This window comes from Scardinius erythrophthalmus (assembly GCF_964197995.2).
Source record: "Scardinius erythrophthalmus genome assembly, chromosome: 10".
Classification (NCBI taxonomy): domain Eukaryota; kingdom Metazoa; phylum Chordata; class Actinopteri; order Cypriniformes; family Leuciscidae; genus Scardinius; species Scardinius erythrophthalmus.
Genome location: NC_138230.1, coordinates 29248361 through 29275145, shown reverse-complemented (window position 1 = coordinate 29275145; position 26785 = coordinate 29248361).

Genomic DNA, 26785 nt, shown 5'->3' with positions numbered 1-26785 from the left:
GGCCGCTCTCAAAATCAGCCTCCTGCGCGCAGCTCGACACAGCGCTCTTCTCGGCCACCATCCTCGCAGCGTCGTCAGGGCGGCCGCCCTAGATCGCGCTCGACCAACCTCCACAGGCCGCCTCCCTCCCGGGGACTGCGACCTAAGATAGCGCTGAAACCCGAGCCTGCGAAATCCTCCTAGCAACAGTAAGGAGGAAGAGATGGCTGAGTCCTGCCGCGGCCGGACCGCCATCAAAGCGCCCAGCTCTGTCAATCCCCTCAATGCAGGCTACTGCAGCAGCTCACACCGCAGCCAACAAGCCAGTAACACAACTCGCTCGCCTGCACACAAACGCCAAAAAGAGTGTAAACTCGGGTTTCCGGGCTCACGCCAAAGGTGTCATAAGTCTAGAAAATGTGCCCACTCCCATGTGCTCACTGATACACAAAAACACAGTCCCCCTGGTAATGCTCCCAGAGCGCACTCTCATAAAGAGTGCTATGCTCGAGTGCTATGCGTAGAGAATGTGCCCACAACTCTGTGCCCACACCTACCCACTGCCCGCTCTGCCACACAGTTACCTCGGGTTACAGACCCTCTAAAGCTCCCAAACACTGGCCGTGTTATAAGTGTAAACGCTGCGCCCGCTCTCGAGCACGCGCGCTCACTGTCAAACACGTTACCTCCGCGCCGCTCTCGCGCCACGGGTTGTTAGCAGCGAAATGTGCTCCATCCATGGGGATCGAGCCGTCATATGCTGTACAGCCAGTCACTACTGCCTGCCAGCCCCCGTATTCGAGCACCGCCGGCGCGCGCGCCGCCCCATCTTCTCTGATAGAGGTTCCCCATCCCGCGCAGTGCGGCGTTCTGAACCCAGAGACCATTTGACCCCTAGCTATGTGTGCGAAAGCATGGGAAGCTATTCAGGGCGCGTCAGAATGGGTGCTGAATACCATAAAACACGGCTATTCGCTTCAATTCGCTCGCCGTCCCCGCGTTTTTTAGCGCAGAGGGAGACGAAGGTGAATTCAGAAGCAGCGCATCTGCTTCAAGCAGAAATAGCAAAGCTGCTGCGCAAGGGGGCTATAGAACAGGTTCATCCTTCTCTGAGCGAGTCGGGCTTTTACAGCCGTTATTTCCTCGTACCCAAGAAGGAAGAAGCGCTAAGACCTATTTTAGATCTGAGACATTTGAACAAAGCCCTCATGAGACGGCCGTTCAAAATGATCACAACCAGAAAAATCCTCGCGCAAATTCGCCCAGGAGACTGGTTTATCTCTCTCGATCTGAAGGACGCGTACTTTCAGATCCAGATAATACCCCGTCACAGGCCAATTTTTGAGATTCGCCTTCGACGGTCGGGTATATCAATACACAGTCCTGCCGTTCGGTCTGTCTTTGGCACCCCGTACATTTACGAAGTGCATGGACACGGCTCTCGCTCCCCTGAGAAGACGGGGAATGCGGATACTGAACTATCTGGACGATTGGCTGATTTTAGCGCGGTCAGAGACAGAGCTTGTGTCTCACCGAACAGCGCTTCTCAGCCACCTGGAAGGTCTGGGTCTCTCAGTCAACTGGACCAAGAGCTCATTATCGCCCCGCCAGTCAATTTCCTTTCTGGGGATAGAACTGGACTCGGTGGCTATGACGGCCAGATTGTCGGAGCAGCGCGCACGCCGCATTCGCCATCTCGCCGCATCCTTCCAAGAGGGCAGCCAGGCTCCGCTGAAGCCGAGCCTGGGCGGCCGGCAGCTTGCGAGTCAGAGTGAATCAGGGCTGCATCTCAGCCCTGCAGCCCTGGCTGGCAGCCGAATGGTATCACACAGAAGTGATGATGGGAGCGATCTCGCACCGGAAAGTTGTCTCGACAGACGCTTCCAACCTAGGTTGGGGAGCTCTCTTCGAAGGCAGACCGGTCTGTGGCCGCTGGTCAGACCAGGAGAATCTCCTACACATAAACTGTCTAGAGATGCTCGCGGTCGAGAAAGCGCTCAAGCACTTCCTCCCATTCCTCCTAGGTCACCATGTTCTAGTCCGTACGGACAATGCATCGGTAGTGGCCTACGTGAACCGCCAGGGTGGTGTCAGATCCAAGATGCTCTGCACCCTGGCAGAACGCCTCCTCGTGTGTGCTCAGCACTCTCTGCGCTCGCTGAGAGCCGCGCATGTGCCTGGCCACCTGAACGAGGGCCCCGACAGACTGCCCAGGGACAACGTTCCCCCTGGGGAGTGGTCTCTACACCCCCAAACAGTCCAGTCACTGTGGCGCCGTTTTGGCAAAGCGAAAGTCCACCTCTTTGCGTCAAAAGACAACGCTCACTGCCCAAAGTTCTTTACGAAGAACGAGGACGCGCTGGCCCAGACCTGGTCCAACGGCCCGCTGTATGCTTTTCCCCCGGTCTCCCTGTTGCCACAATTCATCAGGAGAATCAGGGAAGCGCGCCGCCCAGTGCTCCTCATAGCCCCGTACTGGGAGAACCAGCCTTGGTTCCCAGAGCTAGTACAGCTGGCAGACACAGTCCCCTGGCCGATACCAGCGAGAAGAGACCTTCTCTCTCAAGCCCGCGGCTCGATCTGGCATCCCCATCCAGAGCACTGGTCTCTGCATGCATGGAGATTCAACGGATACCCATTGACCTGCCAAGAGGGGTTATGAACACGATCACGCAGTCTAGAGCCCCCTCTACGAGACGGCTCTACGTGTCCAAATGGTCGGTGTTTAATAAATAGTGCACTGCCAAGGGGCTGAATCCACAAGCATGTGGGGTATCGCAAGTACTCTGTTTCCTTCAAGAGATGCTGGACGCGGGCAGGTCCCCTTCCACGCTCAAGGTTTATGTGGCGGCCATCTCAGCTTTTGTTAACTCAGAGCTGGGCCGCGCATTAGGAAGGAATGAGTTCGTCACCTGCTTCCTTAAAGGAGCCAGGAGGATGAACCCCCCGCGACCCCCCTCGGTTCCTATGTGGGATCTTTCTCTGGTCCTAGAGGCCCTGAAAGCACATCCCTTTGAACCCGTGGAGACTGTGGATATGAAATACCTCACGCTTAAAACCGTTTTTCTGATAGCTCTGTCTTCAGTCAAACGTGTGGGAGACCATCACGCGTTATCTGTTAACGCCGCGTGCCTTGAGTTCGGACCTAATGACTCCAAAGTCATTCTCAAACCGAGGCATGGTTATGTCCCAAAGATATTGGGCACTCCCTTCAGAGCGCAGGTCATTTCTCTCTCAGCCCTGCCGACTACTGGCAGCGAGGTGGATGGCAATCTCCTCTGCCCAGTCAGAGCGCTGAGAAACTATATCACACGCTCCTCTGCCTTCAGGCGCTCGGAGCAGCTGTTTGTTTTGTTTGGTGGGCGCACCAAGGGTCTCGCCGCCTCGAAACACAGCCTATCCAGATGTATAGTGGACGCTATCGCGGCTGCTTATGCGTCTAAAGACCTGCAGTGCCCTCTGGGCATTAGAGCTCACTCCACCAGAGGCATGGCCTCGTCGTGGGCGTGGTCCAGCGGAATTTCCATTCATGACATTTGTACGGCGGCGGGCTGGGCCTCCCCCTCGACATTTGTTAGGTTTTACAACCTGGAAGTTCCCGCCTTGCAGGCGAAAGTTTTGTCAGTCTAAGTCATGCGTAGACCGGCCCACTATCTGTGCGCGGGCTACTGTGGTTGATTTAGCTCTGCTGGTTGAGCTGCACTATACAGGGATTGTCAGCTCAGACCGGCGGTGCCGCTCTGAGCTCCCTAATGTGTGCTTGTGTACTGTGCTAGCCTTCTTTGGCCGCTCGGCTGTGACGCATAATGCGCGCCAAGCGCGCTCATTGGACGTGACGTCACACCAAGGGCTCAGCGATAGGCGCACTGCGTTGACAAGATTATTAAAAATTAAGGATAGTTTTTTGGCTTCATATCTCGAGAAAAGATGACTTTTCCCGCAGCGTAAGCTACTTACGCAATACTATACTTCTAGAGAGAACAGAGGTTATGTTAGGTAACCGATTACGTTTTACCTACTGACTTTGTTTGGTACCGGTGGTATCTGTTCCTGCCTCAAGATCTGGACGGTGTCTTTGCCTGGTCGCCGCATCTGCTGCCTGTCAAGTTGTGACTCTGCTTTGACCACCAACAAGCTAGCTCCCGGGGTTGCCTTCGGCCCATCCCCGTTGTGTTCTGCTCGAGCAGTGGATTACAGCCCGGTTACTGGCCGGCCTGTACTCCAGAGCAGCCTTTCAGCTATGCGGCTACTGTTTATGACCTTCCTGCTGGCCTCTCTGCGGCTCATGTCATCTACGGCTCTGACCATGGCGCTTCGATATATGTCCTTGCAGCTTCTCAGATTCAACCACCGCGCACCTCCTTCACTAGATATCACCTCTACTCTGCAACAACACTGTCTTCTCCGTTGTCGCCCTTATATCCACCGAGGCTCCCGTCGCAATCTTCTCTACTACTTCATTGCCGAAAACAGTATTCCATCTTTCTGGTCCGGCCGTAGTTCACTCCAGCCTGGACACTGGCGCAACAACAACATCCGCATACGTCATCCGCGCACTTTTCACGTGACTTCATCTAACCTCCTGCCCGTCTCAACTTCCGCCACTTGGATTTCACAACAAAAGCCTCTTAAGACAGCGCTATTCAATACAAGATCATTTAACAATAAAAGCCTGCTCCTCTGTGAATTCATTATTGACAATAAACTGGATTTTCTCTGTCTTACTGAAACCTGGCACAACCCCACCTGGATACTCCTTCATCGACAACCCCCATCTGGACCGGGGAGGAGGTGGCATCGCAGTCATTCACCACAGCGATATCTCCATCCGCCCCATCCCCATCCCGGTTGTATCCTCATTTGAACACTTGGCTTTCAGACTTCCTGGTTCCCAATCACTCACTGCTGCAGTCATCTACCGCCCTCCCAAAACTTGCCCATCATTTCTTTCTGATTTCACTGATATTTCTCCGTCCATTCTCCTCATTGGTGACTTCAACATTCATATCGACTCTCCGACAGAATAATTCACATCTGACTTTTTGGACATTTTAAACTGCCTCAACCTCACCCAGCATGTCACCTCACCCACACATAATCATGGGCATATCTTGGACCTGGTCTGTTCCACACCCTCCCTCACCATACATAACCTTTCATTGACCTCACAATTTCTGATCTGGCCATCACCTTGGATATCATTATCCCCTCTCCTACCGTCAAACACACAAGAACAATTACATTTCGAATGCTGAAATCCATTAGTCCCATCTCTCTCACCTCCTCCATATCCCATGCCATCTCTACTTCTTCGCTTCCCTCTGATCCGATTGCCTCTGATCTAGTCAACTTCTACAACCACACACTCTCCACCTGCCTCAACCAAATAGCCCCCCTTAAAACTGCCTCAGTCTCCTTCTCCACCTCTGCACCTTGGTACACCCAGATCTTCACATTCTCAAAAGACAAAAAAGACAACTTGAAAGGATCAATAAAAAATCCGGTCTCACTCTCCATGCCCAAGCCTACAAATAAGCCATAACCACATACAATTCTGCTCTCAAAACTGCCCGGTCCAACTTCTACTCACAACTCATCCACTCAAATTCTTCCGACCCCCGCACACTATTCTCCACATTTGCAAAACTGACCAAACCCAAGGACAATATAACCTCCACATTCACTACAGACAAATGCAATAACTTCCTGTCATCCTACCATACCAAAATCCATACCATACACTGTTCACTAGCATCCACTTCCTCCGCTTCTCCTCCTTCTGAATATCAACTCACTCCGCTCACACACCACAGCTTTTCCTCCTTCTCTCCTCTGTCTCCCTCTGACACCTCCAAACTCCTCTCAACCATGAAATTCTACAACTGCCAGCTTGACCCGATCCCTTCTCCCCTCTTCAAAACCTGTCAACAAATCCTCATCCCTCTCATCACCATCATCAACACTTCCCTTACGTCTGGATCTGTTCCATCCCCGCTAAAACTTGCATCCATCACACCCCTCCTGAAAAAACCTGGCCTCAACCCTGACAATCTGGTCAAATTCAGACCCATCTCCAATCTCCTGTTACTTTCAAAAATTCTGGAACGTGCCGTCATCACACAACTCCACCAACATCTCCACTCCTCTCAACTCTTCGAAACATTTCAATCCGGATTCCGTCCACACCACAGCACAGAAACAGCACTTCATAAAGTCACAAATGATCTCCTCATTGCTGCCGACTCTGGTTCCATATCCATCCTCCTTCTCCTCGACCTCTCCACTGCATTTGACACAATAGACCATACTGTCCTCCTCCATCGTCTTAAATCTATTGGCATCTCTGGCACAGCACTTCTCTGGCTCACCTCCTACCTCTCTGACCGTCACCACTTTGTCTCTGTTAACAACTGCAACTCCCACACCTCCCCTGTCACCCATGGTGTCCCCCAAGGTTCCGTGCTCGGCCCCCTCCTCTTCACCATCTACATGCTTCCCCTTGGTCAGATCATCCGCCACCATGGACTCCATTTTCACTGCTAGGCCGATGATACCCAACTCTACATGTCCACCAAATCCATCACCCCGGCTATCCTCTCCACCAGAACTTTACTCTCCTTATCTACGGACATAATGTCACTCCCTCCCTCTCTGTCCGAAACTTTGGTATCATAATGGACTCCACCCTCTCATACCGAACACACATCATCAACCATATCACTAAACTATGCTTCTTCCACCTCTGCAACATTGCCGCTTTCGCCCCTCCCTTACCCTGTCAACAGCTGAAATCCTCATTCACGCATTCATAACTTCATGACTTGACTACTGCAATAGCCTTCTCTACGGACTTCCTACCAATCAACTACAAAAACTGCAATACATCCAGAACTCAGCTGCCTGCCTCCTCACCCACACCCGGTCCAGAGAACACATCACCCCCGTTCTCCAGCAGCTCCATTGGCTACCTGTTCATTATCGCATTCAATATAAGCTCCTCCTCCTCACCTACAAGTCCCTCCATAACCTGGCCCCGCCCTACCTCACTGAGCTCCTGGAACAGCACCAACCCACCCGCCACCTCCGCTCAGCTGGCACAAACCGCCTTACTACGATTGTCCGCACTAACGGCCGGACCTTGGGGGATCGAGCCTTCGCTATCACCGCCCCCACCCTCTGGAACTCACTCCCTACATCCATTAGAAACTCCAACTCACTACCAAACTTCAAATCAGTACTCAAAACCCACCTGTTCAAACTAGCTTTTCCTTAAAACCCCTTTTGTTTTGTTTTGTTTTATTCCCCATGTGAAGCGTCTTTGAGTGTCCAGAAAAGCGCTATACAAGTGTGATGAATTATTATTATTATTGTGTGTACTAAATTGGAACAATTTCAAGTATACTTAGTATATTTTAAGTATATGCCTGTGTAAACATTTTGTTAGTATATTTGCAGTGTACTATTTAAAAAGTGAATATATTTCAAATACAATAAAGTATACTTTTTTGCACTTTTATGTGCCTGACGTTGTAAAGAGCGATATCATTTAGCAGCGTTTACCTTAGCATGTTGACCGAGTGGGTCTCTAAGCTGGTGTGAGTGAGTTGAGACGGGGCTAATTAACATATCCATGGATCCGATTATACTAAATGAAGCAAGGGTGTAAAGTTACAATCAAGCTATTTTAAGACATGAAGGAATTTTTTTAGAGGAATAATTTTTTTAAAATATGACATTTTGGTGATCAGAGATGAGTTTTTTTAAGGGATAAAATGATTGACTACAGGGGGACTTAAAATTCAATAATAATAATCTGCACAGATAAATCATTTGTTATGTTTATATATGCTCCCAAGTGCCCCCTTTTTAAATGTATCTGTTCTAGTCCAGATAAGTAGCTACTTGTCAACACAATGTTAATCTTATGTAGGCTATATGATTAATTATGCTGTTATGCTTCAGTGGTCTTTGTTGGCAAATTTAACAGTGTTAACAGAGTTAGTTAGTGGAGAGACTGAGATGATGTGGGTGAGAAATGCAAGCATGCGTATATTCATTGCCAGACTCACGCTGCTTTCATTGGCATGAACAGTGCCAAAACATCCCTGTCCCTCTCGCGTATAGTTTCTGCCAGCCTCTGAACAACACTGAAATAGTGTCAGGGGCATCAGATCATATTTGACATCTACCATGGATTAAAATATGTTTGTGAATGCAAACAGAGACATAAAAGGAGGAAACATTCACTAATATAAAACCAATCTGTGAAATTGTAATGCTCAATATGGCCAATTGCCTGTTGTATTGAGGCATCATCTGTTTGTTTTTCTGTCTTGCATGCACATGCGCATTAGCTGGACTTGGCTGGAAATGCTTTTTTTCTGCATATTTTGGGGACTAATATGCAAATTTACAGTTGTGTTACTTTCACAACAACGAAAAAGGTTGTGGCACTCAATGTGTATTCCAGGCACAAAAAAGCTCAGTTTTCTGGTGAGCTACAGTGCATATAGACTTCCATGATATGCTTTGTATGAATATGGATGAGCTAGAAAGGGGAGGGGGCTGTTAGAGAGGAGGCTATCTGTCAGTTTATATGACTGAAAATTGACAGAAGACAGCTTGAATGAACTGAGGGAGAAACTTGCACTTTAAACTATTCCGTCTGAGATTAAAGTTGTGTGCTTAAATTAAAGTTGTGTGCTTTTATGTTCTAGGGGTTGACTTTCTTTCTTATCATTATATAAAGGCCTCATTACAACATTACAACTGTCTTAAAAATATAATCACAACATTTATTTCCATCAAGAGGTGCATCCATTTTTAGTAAAGATCTTGTATTGACAATGCAAGAGTCAAGCACTCAGTAAAGTCTACTCCAACACATCCCAAAGACTTTCAATTAATTTAAGGTACTGTACTGCAGTTTAGCCCAGCGTGTATTCTTATGGTGGTTAAAAAACTGTTTTTTGATGGTCAGTCGCTGGTCTAGATGGTGGACCAGCCTAGCCAAGATGTACAACGGCCAACTTTACATTTTCATGCTATAGGGTGTTGTATTACAAATTTATTAAATGTTTAATTTAGATTCCAATATAAACTGAGAAAGTTTAGCAGCGGTTATCCTGCCAGTCCTGTTCTCTAAATGAGTCAATGGCTGAGACTCTCACCCTCACCCTTTTTCTTTATGCATTTCCTGACCATTAAGCTCAATGTACAGCTGTGCTTTTGTCTCTGTGATCATGTGAAGGTATGGGTGATACTGTCAGGCTGATTGGATCATTTGAATGATAGTGTTATGCTGATTAGGTCTGTTTCTCTTGAGCAAGCCAGATAACCTGCCAAACTGGTTTTCACTTGATTGAATCAAATCATCCCTCTGCTTTGTTTGAATTTTGTCTCCACCTCCAGAAGTCCCTCCTCCTAAAATGTATATAAAATTGAAAGGTAAAGTTACTTTAGATTTGATGAACTACAGACTCGGAAGAATAAACCTCTTCTGCTTATAAGATCCATCTCAAGTCTCCTGGTTTTGCTTCGATGAAGGAATAAAAGTTTCCAACAAGGGTTAAACCCTTTCTCATCAGGTTTATAATTACTCAAGATCTTGCTCAGATTCTTGATCATCCCAGTAACTTTGTTTTGGTAAGCCTTTCTCTGCAAGCATGTCAAAAAATAAGCCGATCAGATTTCGCCCCCCTTCTGACATAGGAAGGGGATCTTATTATAATATTACTGCCCCTTAATCTGCACGTTTCCACCCAAGGCGCCGCCATTTGGTTTACAACAGTGTAACCAGTTCTAACGCGATGGCAAAAGTTCGAGCAAAGCATGCAAACTGTTCTGTCATTGGCTGCACAGACGAGCACAGAACACTATTTAGCGTCTCAGCCTCAGATGAGACAAGAGAGCAGTAGATAAATTTTATTCTCAACGGGATATCCCACATATGAATCAAACTGAGTCTCTCTGTAAGGCTGCACTCGTTATTTCTGAGATTTTAGATTAGTGAGATTACTCGTGTTTTTTGTTATTGTATCCAAAGCTCAAGTAAAGGATAGACTCTATTCTGAACAGAGGCAGGGAGCAGCAGCTCACTAGCATTTAAAGGGACAAGGAGCATTTTTGTTCAAACCCAAAAAGGGGCAAATTTGACAAGCTATAATAAATGATCTGGGGGGTATTTTGTGCTGAAATTTCACATTCTGTGGACACCATAGATTTATATTACATCTTGTGAAAAGGGGCTCAATGTCACCTTTAAGAGGTCTGTATTAATATTTTATGTCTGTTTATTTCATTTTTTTTTTTTTTGAGTTGATGTTTCTCTGTGCATACCCTATTTAATACGTTCTGTTTACTTTTGTATTGCATCTAATGTCGATTTAAAATTGGCGTTTCATATATTTGGGCAAACTCCTGGTTTAAGCCCCACCCACATTTGGTGGGAATACAAATATACAGTATATGGATACAAGTTTCATTTTGCCATCTATTTACACACACACACACACCAAGGAGCCACAACATAGGACCACCATTATGACTAATATGCTGTTGGTTCTACAAGACCCCTGAAGACGTTAGCAGCAGATTCTCAAAGTCATTTAGAAGGTGGAGGCACCATGTGTTGAATTTGTTGGTCCAGCATATCCCACAGATACTCAACTGATTTGAGATCTGGAGAATTTGGACGCCAGGGTCACCCTTTCATCGTTTTTGGTTTGTCCCTCCTCAGACCACTGCTGACCAAGAACAATCACAAGCCTTGCCGTTTTAGAGATACTCTAACCCAGTTGCCTAGCCGTAACAATTTGGCCCTTGTCAAAGTCTATCTTTATTCCCGCACATTTCTCCTGCATCCAACACATTGATTAAGAGAACTGATTGTTTGCTGACCATCTATTTTACCCAGACCTTAATATGTGGCCATGTTATGAGATGATCAATGATATTCGTTTCACCTGTGACTGGTCATAATGTTTTGGCTCATCAGTATATATGGATATATACCCTTTATATAACTGTTTTTATATTGAATTAATATTGTGAATGAGCAGTTGTTCTGCAAGACTCTCAAACCCTCTTCACACAGCTGAATGAGGCAGTATAAACACTACCCATGTGAAGGTGAAGGACTCAGGAGTGTCGGCTTTGATTAATCTCTCACTGCGATTTTGATCAATGATGTATAATAATGTGGTTGTCCACGCTGAGAGCTGGCTTGAACAGCTGCTGATTTTATGGAAGATGCTGTAAGAACCATGTAGGGCTGGACTGAGTGCTAACCCTGAATGTGTTACACAGATGGTTTCCCTTAAGCCCATTACCTGAGCTCCAGATTGGTTGGGGATTAATTAAAACACAAGGAAACGAAGTGAAGACTACCATTGAGAACTATTCCCCAAACTGATAAATGTTTTCTGTCGTTTGTAGGCGTTTTGTCCTTAGCTTTTCTTTCACAGACTTGACTACATATCCCTCTGAGGTACATTATTGGTAAAAGAACTTCATTCATTCAAACGATCCAAAAACATCCTCTTCAATAGTGCGATCAGTAGAAAGTGAAAGTGTTTGGTTTAGTTAAAGGCACAATATGTAAATTTTTGCTTTAAAAATAGCAAAAATCACTATATCTATGTTATATATTTTTTTTAGTTGTGTACTTACATTATCCCGATTGTTTCCAACAACTTTTAAACCAGGAGAAATTTGTAATTTAATTCGAAGACACGGCACGTTTCTTTATTTCCGTTTTGTCGCAGTCAATGGCGTCATATCCGCGTTGTCCCTGGTTTCCGCTCGTACTGCCATGGTAACCAGAGCCCTCTGATAGTAACCAAGGCGACGGACGTGTACAATGTAGTTCGCAATGTCTATTTGCACGCTGTTGTTGTTTCGTTTAAACATTATGGACCATGGCAAGCAGACTTTGGATAAAAAAGGAGAACTAAAACGAGAATCAATTCAGCACTTTGTTTCCGAGATGCCGAGAGCTCCCATAGACAGTAACGTATATAAACGGGAGCTCCACGTCCGAGATTTCGACCGCTCCTACATGTACTTTATTAAACAGGTGAGCACATTTACATAAAACTAATCAATTTTATATAGTTCAACAATGATAAAATGTTAGAATATGATCTGTATGTTATTCTAATGTTGATCTAGCTTACTGCTAGTCTCATACAGACAAACTAACACATACATTTCAACACATTTAAATGCAGTTTAGTGTGATAGTGTAATGTTAAGTCAAGTCAAGTCAAGTCAAGTCAAGTGTATTTGTATAGCGCTTTTCACAATACAGATTGTATCAAAGCAGCTTCACAGTATTAAATTAAAACAATACAACAAGGTTTGTTTCTAATGGAATTTATTGATTGATATCCCCAAAATATCTCCAACTGAGCAAGCCAAAGGCAACAGTGGCAAGGAACCGAAAAACTCCATCAGGTGACCTAATGGAGAAAAAAAAAAACCTTGGGAGAACCCAGGCTCAGTCGGGGGCCTGTTCTCCTCTGGCGTTTATGAACTAAATAAACGCAAATAATGTTAGACCAAGTGAAACAGCGCTGCGTTACCTCACAAGTTTAATTTGTCTAATAAACTGACCTGTGAGTAGTAATTCTGCGTGTAGTTCAGTAGAATGAAATGTCCATATTACTTTTATATCCGCGGGACTCGTGTCGCGTGCGGAGCTGATAGCTGTCTCTTAGCAATCCCGAACTGCTTCATATCACAGTCATGATAAAAGCATTGATGTATTCAGTCATCCATAAACATTATTAGATCGGTCGGCTTGACGTTGACGACAAGATCCATAATTCTTAGCAAATGTTGCGTCATCAAACTACGCCTTTGTTATTGTAAGAGGCTAGCGACCCCTAGCGGCGAAAAAAAATGACATACTGTACGTTTAACAAGTGGCATTTCATGGTTGCCAGATTTTTTGACAGTTTAATCTTAAAGCTGTGTCTTATGTGTTACTAGTGTCACCAAATGGACTTTAAAAAATAATTAGTTCTTAGTAGAGATGCGCGGTTGGCGGTTACAGCCGCGGACTCCGCGGATAAACCGCGGATCGGGCGGATGACGTGATGAAAAATAATATTTTAATTAAATTCGGGCGGGTGGCGGGCGGTTGAACCAATCAGATGAACCAATCAAATGAAAAATATAAGTATACATTCAGCGGATGGCGGGCGGGTGCGGTTTTGAAAATTGGTCAAAAACGTTGGTGCGGATGGATGGCGGACGGATGAGTTTTGTGATGCGGTTGCGGATGAAATAATAGCCCATCCGCGCATCTCTAGTTTTTAGGTGTCTCAAACGCTTGTGGAAACTGATCAATTTTTCACGAATCTTTGATAAACAGAAAGTTCAAAAGAACAGTTTTTATTCGAAATAGAAACCATTCAAACATTATAATGCATTTACTGCCACTTTTGGTGCATTTTTTTATCCTTGCTGAATAAAAGTAACTGACTTTTGAATGGATGTGTGCTCTAACCTTCATTGGCCTGTTCTCTATACCAAAGCTTGTGTAATTCACACCCTGTTATTTGAGAAAAGCTGCACGAAGTAAATGATGAAAGAATTTTCAACAATTCTTGTAACAAGTACAACACAAAACATTTTATGAAACAAATACCTAAAGAAAGATGTGGAAGAAGTACATTTCAAACACAAACCCAACAAAAATTTGAATACAGTTTGAGTTCTGACTAAAATGCTGGAAAGCTCCATTAATGGATGTGAGACAGCTACAGCAATCATACTTCAAAGTACAAAGCCTCAGCAAGCACCGTAACAATGTCTAGAGCTGAATTAACATTTTCCTCCCTCTATTCTGTTTCTTCCCGGCTAGCAGTGCCAACATTTCTCTCGACAACAGAAGGGCTAATTAACTATTCTAAGGCCGTGGTCGAGACTGTGACGTTTCTGCTGAGCTTATGGACCGTGGCAAAACAGTCTGTGAGAGAAGAATCTGTGGGATACAGTGATGTATTGGAACTGTGTTTTGGCTAATTGGCCATGGAAAAGAGGACGTCAGAACAGCATGGAGACAGTGAATAATGGCCCTAATTGATAAAGCATTGGCTTCTGAAGCTAGAGCTTGTGGGTATGGAGCATGAGTGCACCGCATGAACAGGAAATCCCACCATGAGCTCTTTTTCTGACTGTTGTTGTGCCCTTGAGCAAAGCATCTTAATTTCATCTGATTTTGGTCCTGATACGGTTGCTTTCCAGTTAAACCATTTACAATCTGGCAATGTAGGACATTTTACACTGTCTGCTTGCAAGAGATTGCTTTCTCTTACCTTATTCTTTAAGCTTTTATAAGCTTGTTAAATTGAGTTTCCTCCAACATCCTCTCATGGCAATTCATAACTATTTTACGTTTCATGCAATCTCATTTCTGTCAGGACCACTATCATCAAAGATGACTGACTATTAGCATACAGTTTGGATTGGCAGTATGGTTCTGTTCTGGGCAAGAACTCCCTGCCCATCCATGCAGCCTAGCATAGGGTGCATAACCCCCCTTAGGGTAAAAAGAACAGAACCAACATAAATGTAGTACAGATATAATTAATGTTCAATAATTTAATGTACAACATAATTCAAGCTAAATTAGTCTGATTCGAAGAGGAATATCAAAAGGCTCATAAAACTCATAAAATAGTTGTGATTCCAGCTTGACCAGACTTTAAAAAAAAAAGTTTAAGCTTTTTTCTCCTTAAGAGATACTTGGAGTTTCTAGTTGGTCAGCATTAACCGTAATTGGCAATCCATAAATTAAGCAATAAACATATGCTGACTCAATAGCTGTGTTTCAATCCAGAGGCTGCGTCTTTCGTATGCTTCATTCGAAGCACAACAGTCACAGCAGTGCGACGAAAGGCTGTCCAAATTCAAAGGCTTCTAGTATGAATGTCCTACAAATGTGTCCTTCTTTCCCTAGGCCTAGCCTATCCCAAGATGTATTGCATGCCAGTGTAACAAGTTTCATTGTGTCTTGTGTTCATTTCATTCCTGTGTGTTTGTTTCATGTGCTTCAGTTCAGTCTTGATCACCTGCTAATTAGTCTCCTTTGTTACAGATTACGTTCAGCTGTCAAGTTAAGTTCACTGTGTATTTATACCCCCTGTCTCTTCCAGTTCATTGTTGGTTCTTGTCACGCCAAACCGACACCAAAGAACTAGCGCTTATGAAAGCAGACTGTGTTGTCACTTCGCATCGCCTGCGTCGAGGTAAAAAAAAGCAGCACTTGAGCACACCGAGAGAACTACAGCCGACTGTCAGCACGTTCTGCACCTGCGTGTAAATGAGAGAACTGTCTATTTCTGAAGATATATTCATCTATATTCGTCATTCAAAAAGGGAAACCGACGCTGCAGACACACAAACCATAAACAAAGCAGTGTGTGCTGACCGTTTTGAATATCAATCCTACTAAACACTTTCTTTATTCCACTCCACTCATGTTAATGTTAAAATATTCGCCAAGTAACACTCAAGTAAGATGACAAAACATTAGAACAGCCTTCTATCTGTAGCATACCGTTTTGACTTCTTTGCTCGCTGCGCTGTTTTGCTATTATTCTTGTGCACTGACTCGTTCACTAAGCCGAACAGCCAATCAGAGTTCTCTCTTTCACCGACGGCCTGACGGCGATTCAACATGTCGAATCAGCCGAAAAAAAGCCGACGAGGACCAATTTCAGCCGGCTGTGCGGAACCGTGCGGAACACACTGAGAAAACTTTGTCGGCCAACGCACAAAAACACTTTGTTTAAAAGTTTATATTCTTTATTGTGTAAACTATATAAATGGACCAAGGAACATATTTATGTTTAATTTTATGTCTCTTAAACACATCTGTTGACTATAAGTTACACTTACATGTCTATTAAGTCTTATTAGAGTGTTAGTAGAGTATAGGTAGACTGGTAGGGTTAGAATAAGTTGACATGTACTTGCAAAGTTACTTTAGAATTTCTTTTGGGGGAGCATCACAATAAAGCATTAGCAGATATTAAGCAGACAATCTAATACTGTAATGAGAGTTAGTTGACATGTAGGTTCATTCTATGGACTTACAGCTTGTTACCATCATTGTGAGGGTTAGCAGATATTAAGCAGACAGTCTACTAATACTCTAATGAGAGTTAATTGACATGTAGTTGAAAAGTTACTTCTAGTCAACAGAATGTTCAAAGGGGAGCATCAAAATAAAGTGTTACCCATTTCTTCCATTCAGCCTAGCTCTCTCCCCTCGCACATTTACCAAATGTATGGATGCAGCTCTAGCTCCGCTGAGGCTTCAGGGTATCAGGGTGCTAAATTATATTGGCGACTGGCTTATTATGGCCCAGTCAAAAGAGCTGGCAGTTCGGCATTGAGATGTCATCCTTGCCCACATTCAGAGCCTGAGGTTGAGACTCAACATGAAAAAGAGCATGTTGGCACCAGCTCAGGGAACCACATTCCTGGGAGTAGTGTGGGACTCGATCACAATGCGGGCACAATTATTTCCTGCACGGATCGATCCCCTTCCTGGCCATGGTGACCAGGATAAAGCTAGGCTAAGCCATCACTGTGAAACATTTTCAGAGAGTGTTAGGGCTCATGGCAGCAGCATCCAAACGTCATTCCATTTGGCCTGCTGCACTTGAGGGGCCTGCAGTGTTGATTGAAAATCAAGGGGTTTTCCCCGAGGGGGAACACGTTCTGCATGATCAGGGTTACGCGCAGATGCCTTTGTTCCCTATCAATGTGGAAAAAAAGCTTGGTTTCTGTCCCAAGGTCCCGTGCTGGGAGCGTCATGTCACCAGAAAGCTGTTTCGACAGACGCCGTCCTCACGGGCTGGGGCGCGGTCATGGACGGCCACTTTACGAGAGGTCTATGGGCAGGACCATCATTCCTTCTAGCACATAAATTGCCTGGAAATGTTGGCGTTGTTCCGAGCTCTGAGGAGTTTGCTGCCAGACCTCAAGGGTCACCACGTCCTTGCGAGTCCTGCCCTCTGTGCAGACTGGCGCATCAGATCCTCCCTGTTGTCCCAGGGGAGACTTTTGTCTCTCAGAGCAACATACCCCAGGGGATCAGAATCAGAGAGCAGACATCCTGTCGAGGCAGGGGCTGAGGCCTGGGGAATGGAGAGGCCCCGAGGTGGTGGAGTCAATATGTCAGAGGTTCGGCCCAGTGGAAGTGGATCTGTTCGCGTCTCGAGAGACGACACACTGTCCACTGTGGTTCTCCCTCACACCGCTGGGGTTGGATGCCATGGTGCAGACGTTGCCGAGGCTGCGTCTGTACGCATTTCCCCCGATCGCTCTGCTCCCGGGAGTTCTAGAGAGGGTCTCCACATTTCCATCCTTCCATCTCACAGGAAGTTCCTGAGGTTCGCTTTCGGGGGCGAAGCTACTAATATCGGGTTCTTCTGTTCGGCCTAGCTCTCTCCCCTCGCACATTTACTGCATGGATGCAGCTCTAGCACCGCTGAGGCTCCAGGGCATCAGGGTGCCCAACTATATCAATGACTGGCTTAATTATGGAAAAGAATGAAAGCGCAGGTTTTAAAGAGTGCACATGTGCTCTAGCAGCCTGGGGGTGTGTAAGGGAACCCATGATGAAATCAAACAATGGAAAAAAGCAAAACCACGAAGAACAAAAATAGCAAAGAGGTCCTCATGGCATGTTCTTTATATACAGCAGTAATATGACATTAATTCAACCTCTAACTGATTAATTAGAAGTTACTCCACCACCTGCAGGAAAAGGGTTAGCTCACACAAAAATGAAAATTATATCATTTACTCACCCTTATGTCATTCCAAACCCATACTACTGTACATTCGTTCATTTTCGGAACACAAATGAAGATCTTTTGAATGAAATCTGAGAGCTTCCTTCCCTTCCATTGACACAACTACCACTTTTAAGCCCCAGAATGGTGGTAAAAGACCTCATTAAAGAAAAAAAAAAACATAATTCACCATATTTATTTACAAAATATTAATCTCCAACACGCATTCATTCAACAGTGTCTGCTCTCGTGTCAACACAGCACACATGCGTTGTGGTACCCTTGTGAATGCGCATTGGAGATAAATAATTTGTAAATAAACTGGTAAATTGTGTTTTTTTTTTGTGTTCAAACAAAGCACAAAGTCACATGGATTACTTTAATGATGTCTTTATTTCCTTTCTGGGCCTTGAAAGTGAAACTCTCAAATGCATTGATTCCTAGAAGAATCACAAAATTTCACCATGCAACCTTGACCGCACCTTAATGTAGGGCTGAGCAAATATGGGCAGAACTGTTTACTGTGTACTTCAAAAAGCTTTTTAAAGGTATACATGTTAATTAAATGTGGCACAATAGCCTTCATCATCACAGTATGCTAATGCCTCATCACTATGCTGATTGAGGACTGTTGGGACACTCGTAGCACAGGATGGTTCTGTCGGGAGAGACAGAGTCGTTTGCACCTCAATGACATGTCTGTACCACAGGACATATGTGTTCAACTAAATACTGTTTATTTACTAGTATGTTCTAATATGTAACTATGTCATGTTTGGTCTCATCTGACAGCTTATGAACTGAAATGAATGATGGTGAACTTAATAGAGATATTAAAGTATTCTAATGTACAATCTAGGTACTATTGGTTAAGCATGCATTGAGGAGAAGATGTTAATGTTCTTCTCCCCCTCTTGATCACTGCCCATTTGCCTCATCTTTGGTTTCCTGTTGGTCAGTTTCGGTGTTGGTATTCCACTCATGTTTAACAATACTTTGCTCAGTAACCTCATACTACAAGAAAGACTTTTACGGCCTAGTCTGCACAACAGTGGATTATTTGTTACAACTAAGTTTTCTATACAGTATGTTGTTTCATTCTGTCTGTATATTTAAACATGTAACTTAATAAATAACTTTGCCTGCTTTAAAGGCTTTGAGAATCTTTCCTTTTATCACTGATTATGTTGAAAGCTAAAGTGATTATAACTTTCGTTATCTAAACGTTCAGGTTAAATGCTACGTTTTCCTATCAGTTCTAAGAAAGACCTTTACCTTTAAAGAATAAGAGGTTAAAGAATAACAACAACTTTAATGGAGTCAGATTAATTATATTGTAGTCAGATAAATTTTTGAATTATACACGTCATTCTTCAACTGCTTTTTGTTCCGATTATTGGTTCAAAAATAGCAGCGTAAGCTTCCAGCCTTACATTATATGCCAAATATACCTAAAATAAAACATGAGTAAATATAAGATAATAAATATTTAAATATTTATATTAATCATATTTACAAGAGAATTAAATTCAACACTTGATTAACATGCTTCCTGCTCCACTCCATGTGAGAAAAGAGGGTACACAAACACACGGAGAGCTTTAATAGAGCTGTTCATATATCAAATTGTAGTCTAACCCATGATGCTAACTTGACATGGCCAACCTCAGGAAATTTGGATAGGTTTCAGATTTGTGCGGTTTTCGATTTTTGACTAATTAACATGACAAAACATAAATTATCCAGTCATATCTCAAATGTGAAACTGCTGTGTGCTTTGAAAACATAAGTTGCTACATAACGTCATGATGTCTGATTCAAGCGCTGATCCAAGCAAATTGTATAATCTTGTGCAGTTTGTAAAATGCAGAGCATGTGCCAAGCTGGCACACTCTCTGAGATAATACAATCATGATCTGATCTGATTATTGCTCAACAAGCACATGTCAGGGACAGAAAAGCCTCTGCAGAGAAACAAATCCAAAAGCTCACATGCATTTTTGAAAAAGTTTTAGAAGGTTTAAGAAAGTAGGCTTGTATATACTGTGGTTATGTCCTAATTATAATTTTTCCACTGCTGAATTCAGAAGTTTTGGCACTGCACATCCTTGGTCCAACTTTAGTCATTTGTGCCAAGACTGGTATGATTCCAGGACACTTTCCTAAGCTATTAATGAGAACAAATATCTGTAACTTGCCAAATAGATGAAGCAAGATGAACATAGATTTATAGGTTTATTTTGGATACAAACATCTTGCAACTTCGCTTGTGCTAAGAGGGGAAAATGCGCAAGTAAGACAGATTATTACCTGCTTAAATTAAGGCAGTTGAACTTGACAGTGATTCTTACAACTTACCAAAGAACTAGTAGACCATGGACATTTACCTGTTTCCAGGAATCAGGTTCCCTTATGTTTATATGTGATTTAGAAACCGGGGAAATGCACAGCACAGCAAAGCCCGAATGTGTTACTACTAGACAACATTATCTAAATCCACAGGACAATATCCCAGCCCTAAATCTAATTAAAGTCACCATGAAATCAAAATGATTTTTTTATGGATTAATGCAATAGTGATGATGTGCATGAATATTGATTTATCTATGCACGTCATTATTGTTGTTTATTTATTTATTTATGTATTTATTATTCACAAGTCCTCTATATCTTTATTCAAAATAACTTCCCCTTCCTCTTGCAACAGGTTACATCAACCAGCTAGTGTGCCCCATGATCGCCATCAGGTGGAACTCCCACCCGACTACTTTTCTCATCATGATTACATTTCCCATAACCCATTGCCTGGACTCATTATGGTTTGTTTACTTTCACCTGTGTGTCATTTGCTTGTTAATTTTGGCCTATATTAGCACTGTTTCTACTCATACTTTGCGAAGTGTTGTTGGTGTTACCACTGCAGTTATGAGTGTTTGTATTTTGGTTTCTTTTTCTTTGGTTTGGATCTTCTGCCTGTTTCCTGGATTGCCTTGTTTGCCTGTCTCTTGGACTCTGCATAAGGGATGGGCAAATGAAGAATCATGAAGCACTGAGGCTTTCCCCTGATTGTTCAAGGAAAAGATCCAAAGCATCAAGAGTGTCGAAAACAGCGCCATCTTGTGGCAGGTCAAATTTATAGCAGCCATAAACCTGAGTGCGCCATTGTTTTATCTATTAAGTACAAATAAAGCCTGGCAACGCTAAATGTTCAGTTTTCTGATAATATAATTCACATATCAAAGTGTGGTAATAAATTGAATGTAACAATTATGTGAATACTAATTATAAAAATACCAAAAGTGTGGCTTGATGGCACAAGTAAATGGTGGTCTAATTATTTTATGGTTTCTATGCTGTTTATATGGCAGAAAATATGATCATGTAACATAGACTATAGGGTTATTTATTAAAAAATGTTTTTAGCAAATGGACTTAAACTTTTTTTAAAAACCTGTAGAGTCCCAAACACATTTAGCCTACGTTGTGGCCAGGGGCGGCTGGCCAATAGAGGGCGCTAGGGCCCCATAGAAGCAGTTTTTGTAAAAATAGGTTAACGATTGCGTCATAGCCACGCGACTCTCTGTCGCACAGTAGAGAAATTGGGCTTGTTTGAGATGAGCAAAATCTGTGCAGAATCGATCACCGGTGATCAGCGCGAGATGCATGCCGGTTAGAAATGTGTCCGAGTGCGGTCCGCCTTGCTCTGATGTCATGCTGACGTATGTCAAAAAACTTTCGTGACCGCAAGGCAGACATGTCAGATTCTGCAGTCGCGCGCAGTAGCTCTCCACCTACTGCGCTGATCAAAAGCATGATGGGAAACGACTTGCTGACGACACAGCTTAATGTTCATTGGTTTAAACAACCGTGATGTATTGTTCTCTTTTAAAATGTTTGATTTTAAAACTCTGATATCATGTTTTATGTGTAGGCTATACATTATGTGTGAATATTCCCAAACTATCTGACAGTGCGATCTCTATGCAATTTTTCATAAAAAAAATAAATAAATAAATAAACCCCACATATGTCTGTATTAAAGAAAAAAAGATTTATAAACATGTATTTAGAATGGAATTAAATAAGAAGGCTACTTTGGGTGTCTTGTTCATTATATTTATTTTCATATAAAAGCAAAGCAACAGAACTTAAAGGGACTATGTGTAGCTTTTTAGGTATTTTATCATCTAAAATCAATATTTTTATTCATAAATATGCCCTCAATGGTGTACAAATACCTATGCCAATGATCAGACTAATCCTCGTAAACGAAGAATTTATTATCTTTATATACATGGGACGGGTAGGTCCACGGAGGCTTCCATGTAGTTCCGCCATCTTGAAAAACTATAATAGCAGAGAGGGACAAAAAGTACTAGGCCAACGCGTTTCCACAATGCATTTTCGTTCAGAACCAGCGTCACGTGACTGAAGCCAGCAGAAGCGGAGGCGCAGAGCAGTGAGAGGCGCTTGTCACTGCCCCGGCAAGTTTAAAAGGATGCATACTGCACGGTTATTTATACACCGTTCATTCATACATATGCTGAGTCACATAAGGAGTCCTCGTCGTCGTCGAAAAAGTCCAAAATAGACCGTAAAAGGAAACGTGACCAGAGACTACAAAAACAAGGGTTAATGTCGGGATAGCTAATGCAGGAGAAAGCTTTCAAAAGAGACGCTGAAGTTGCCTGATTTCTTCTCGACAGGTAAGTCAATGTTACGGTCTTAATTACAAGCTTTTTTTCATTGCTTGATTGTGTACTTTATTATATAGACAGTAGAACATTTATAGTTAAAAGTTAAACAGGCTCTTTGATGAATAGCAGCTATTGAGTAAAGTAACGTTAGAGAAGGCTCTGATGATGATGATGATGATGATACAATGCACGTAGGCTACTTCAAAAAATATAACGAGTAAAGAAGGCATTACTACTAATTACCATAGTTAATGTTTTTCACAGTCAGTAATTGATAACTGTAACATTCTTTTTTTCGTTGTTTCAAGTTTCAGTTTGTTTTAAATAACAAACCTGTTCACCCAAAGAAAAACTCGAAGTACTATTATAAGACATCCTGTCATAGCTTTTTGGTACATAACGGCTACCGTAGATGCAACGCGCATTTGAAAAAGTGAGGCGCTGGAGAGCATTATTCGTTTGAATGCAAAATACAATTTCACCACTGGATGGGAGAAATTCCTACACACAGTCCCTTTAAATTCCATCCATTTTATCAGCAACACTGTGCATGAGCGTGAATCCCGTGATATCCATTTTTGATCTCGCAGGTGTCAGATCCACTGCGAGAAGAGAGAACTGTCCATCTTGCCTGCGCTTTTTTCACTCCTCCTCTCACTGCAGCCGCCTACTCTCGCATACATTTCAGGCGAGGCAAGGCGCATCTCAAACAAGCCTATTGACTTCACTTTTCTCCGTTGAATCCAATGGGGTCGCTGTGTCCATTTCTTTTACTGTCTAAGATCAGACAGCAGGCTAGCGATAAAGGGAAGCAGTGAGTGCGAGGCTTCTCTCGGAGCTGATACACTAGAAAGGCCTGGCTAGCTGGATGCGGTCATGCTAATGCCTTATTTTGCTTTACATTCTTACTTTTTAAAACAACGGGGACAGATCCAGCATGGACAGAAGTGAGGGATATGAAGCACCAGTCTGAGAAAGTATCTAAACAGTTTGAGTTCAATTTCGAATGCAAATGGAAAGTTTGTGCAATGTTTGTTTTTGTGTAAGAATACCTCAACCTTTTAAAATTGGCATTAAACAATTACTGTCTTTTTCACAGAGCACTGGTATCCTGCAGTTTGTATTATGTTTGGGTGATTATTAATAATAATAAAAAGTGTTTTTTTTTATTTATATAGTGCCTTTCCAACACCCAAGGTCACTTTACAACGATGGGTAAAGGCAGTCTTAAACTGGGGTAACGTTACGTGAGGTGACAGAAGGGGGTGAACAAAATGCTGAATTTTGCCGTTCATTTAATTCTACTCCACCTTAAAATAACATTAAAACTGAGCCTTTCTAGACAGTAAAGTGCCGTAAATAGGCTTCGTGATATCCGATCATCTTCTGCGGTCAAAACTCCAAGCGGCAACATTCTGATCTGAAAAATGAAGCCTACCCGGAAGTGTGAAAAACTGCAATACATCGAAAATCCGCTAGGGCGAGGTCCCAAAAGGGAGCAAATGTCCATAGCCCCCATGTTAAAATGTCCGTTTTCACAGCATAAATTTATGTTTTTACAGGTTGGTCCCATGGACTTTTATTGTATTTTTTGATAGGTTCCGAGTGCCTGACAACCATGAGGGCTGTGAATTTTTTTCTAACTCGTTAGTTTAGATCGTATTTAGATATAAAATGTATGGCAATAAGGGCGTGGTTAACTTTGATTGACAGCTGACAAGGCAATGACAACATAAGAAGCGCCATTTTTTAATACAGTTGACATACTACTGTTTCTGTACCATGAAAATGTAGTTTTAAGAGTTTTTCAGGCGAGAATGTAGTTGTTTAAAGCTCAAATCTGTGGTTTATTTATAAAGATTTATGAAAATTGTATCCAGTTGTGAGATCAAGCGATGACCGGGCGCTCGGCGCTCATGTACCCCGCCTGGAACAGCCTTTCCTCGGCTAGTCGTTCTGAGGTTTGTCGCTGACTCTGGCGTCTCTGTAGTGGTTAAACATGAGATATAATTCGTCTTGTGTATATCTAACAGGCGATTTTTGGTCTTGTAAATCTATAATTTATTCCCTGGCCAAACGTTTTGGCTGAGGGGAAGTTTCATAACTTTATAAGCTAAAGTTATTTAACAGTTAGATCGAGCGCTGACTTTGTATGTTTGGCTGAATTGTTTGCTTTATTTGTATAGCTTATTGTACCTTTTACTTATACTTTTATAATAGCTAATATTGATAAAACTGAAACTTAACAAAAAGAGACTGGGTTGAGTTTTGTCATTTTAAATTTTAATACAACGAATATGATCTGTAATGTTGTTTACTGCAACATCTGTTGTTTAGTACAAATGCACATATTGCCTGGACCATATTAAAATGTTTAATATTTTTATATTATATTTAAAACGAAAAGAGACAGGTTTGTGTTTTATATATTTTTTTTCTTATAAATAGGCAAACGTTATGTGCAGTGAATATAATCAATACGCGTACCCTGAACCACATTTGTGTGGCTATAATGTTTAAGATTTCTTTAAATGAAAACGAAAAGAGTTAGTATGGTGTTTTATACCATATTTCGTTGCTTAAAATATACACAGAGATAACCGAAGTAGCAGAGCGAGCTGAGTGACGCGCGCTGCGTCAGAAGGTGGGCGGGGTTAGGATTTCCCAAGATGGCGCCGCCCATACCCCCCATAAACGGCTTCAAATCCGTTCTTCAGAAAGTCTGTGGGTGACGTCACAGACGCTTTGTCCATATTTTTTACAGTCTATGTCAAAACTGACTGTATTCAGTGAAGCAGCGAGCATAGGTTTATGCTGCCTTGGTAAAACGCATTATAATGCCGTTCTCGACCATGTACCTTTTTGAAAGTGGGTATTTAGCACATACTAGCACGAAGAACAAATATAGACAGATAGACACAGATCTCTGTGCATAGAGATTGATTTAAGATTCAAACTCTCTTCGATACAAAAACATACCCTGTGTGAGTTCCTGTATCTAATGTTGATCACATTATACGACTATCCACACGATTTCAAATGTGACATTGATTTTATACAACAGTTCAACAAACGATAGGTATTTAATACTATGTTCATTTTAAACACGGTATTGTCCGTATATATTTTTTGCAACAAAATAATAGCTCCAACGAAAGCAACAGCACTGTTTGTGAACGAATCTGCGGCTTTGAAAAAATTGTGAGTCAATGATTAATTCATAATTACAGACATTTGCTTCGTTATTGATACTTTGCAGTCACGTGACTACCACGGATACCTGGCGGCAACAAACGGGTATTTTCAATGTTGAGTCCTGTAGTTCCAGGACTTTCTAGTAGCTATCAAGTCTGTTAGCGAGCTAGCTGCATAACTATGGACTAGGATTAACTCCAAGGTATAAATTGTGTAAAGCAGACATGTTTTTTTTTAAGATAATCGAGCAGTAATAATTCCTCCATAAATAATCTAGCTCTGGCCCAATGACATGACGTGCAATTTTGATGTCCAAACCCCTTTATGAAGTCAAAATAAGGAAATATTTAATAAAAAGCACATTTATTGAATCTATTGATCTCTGTTTATCAAATGATATGAACATATATTGAGGGTATTACAAAGTGTAAGAATTATTAGACATTATAGTCACATAATGTCATACCGGATAACTGTCCGGACCTTAGAGTGACATACAAAAAAGCCAAACAAACTGTAAAAAATCTAATAAACCCTAACATCTCTGCCACAGGCATTACTGTATGAGTCTTGACAACAATATATTTAAATATTACAAAGAATATGACATCCAGTTAATTGTTATGCTTTGGAGCATTCTGTCCCAAAACTGGCTGTTAGCCAATGTCATACGGGATAACAAGCAAACTGGAGCAATTTTATTGTGAATTTTATTTTGACACGATGTGAGACAGCATGTTAAACAATCAGGAAGACCCTAAAGGGCCCCCAAACAATGGTGAAAGGTAAGTATGTCTTTCATAAAATGTGTTTAACTAACCCTTTTTCCTCACTAGCACACTATGTAGTAAAATCCTGTGTCATATGGGATAACGCTAAAATAACATATATAATGTGGATTTTATGTAAATATGTTTATTTAGCATGAATTTACATATTTGGAAGTTGAGGGTAAAGGTTGCAGATTTCTATAGGTAGCCAAAAATACTGCCTGATTAAGATTTAAACTGAGTTTTGTCATACCGGATAACAATTTTGTCATATAGGATAACAGTTATTTTCTGTTAGCCCATAATGTCATCCGTTATCTTGGATGGC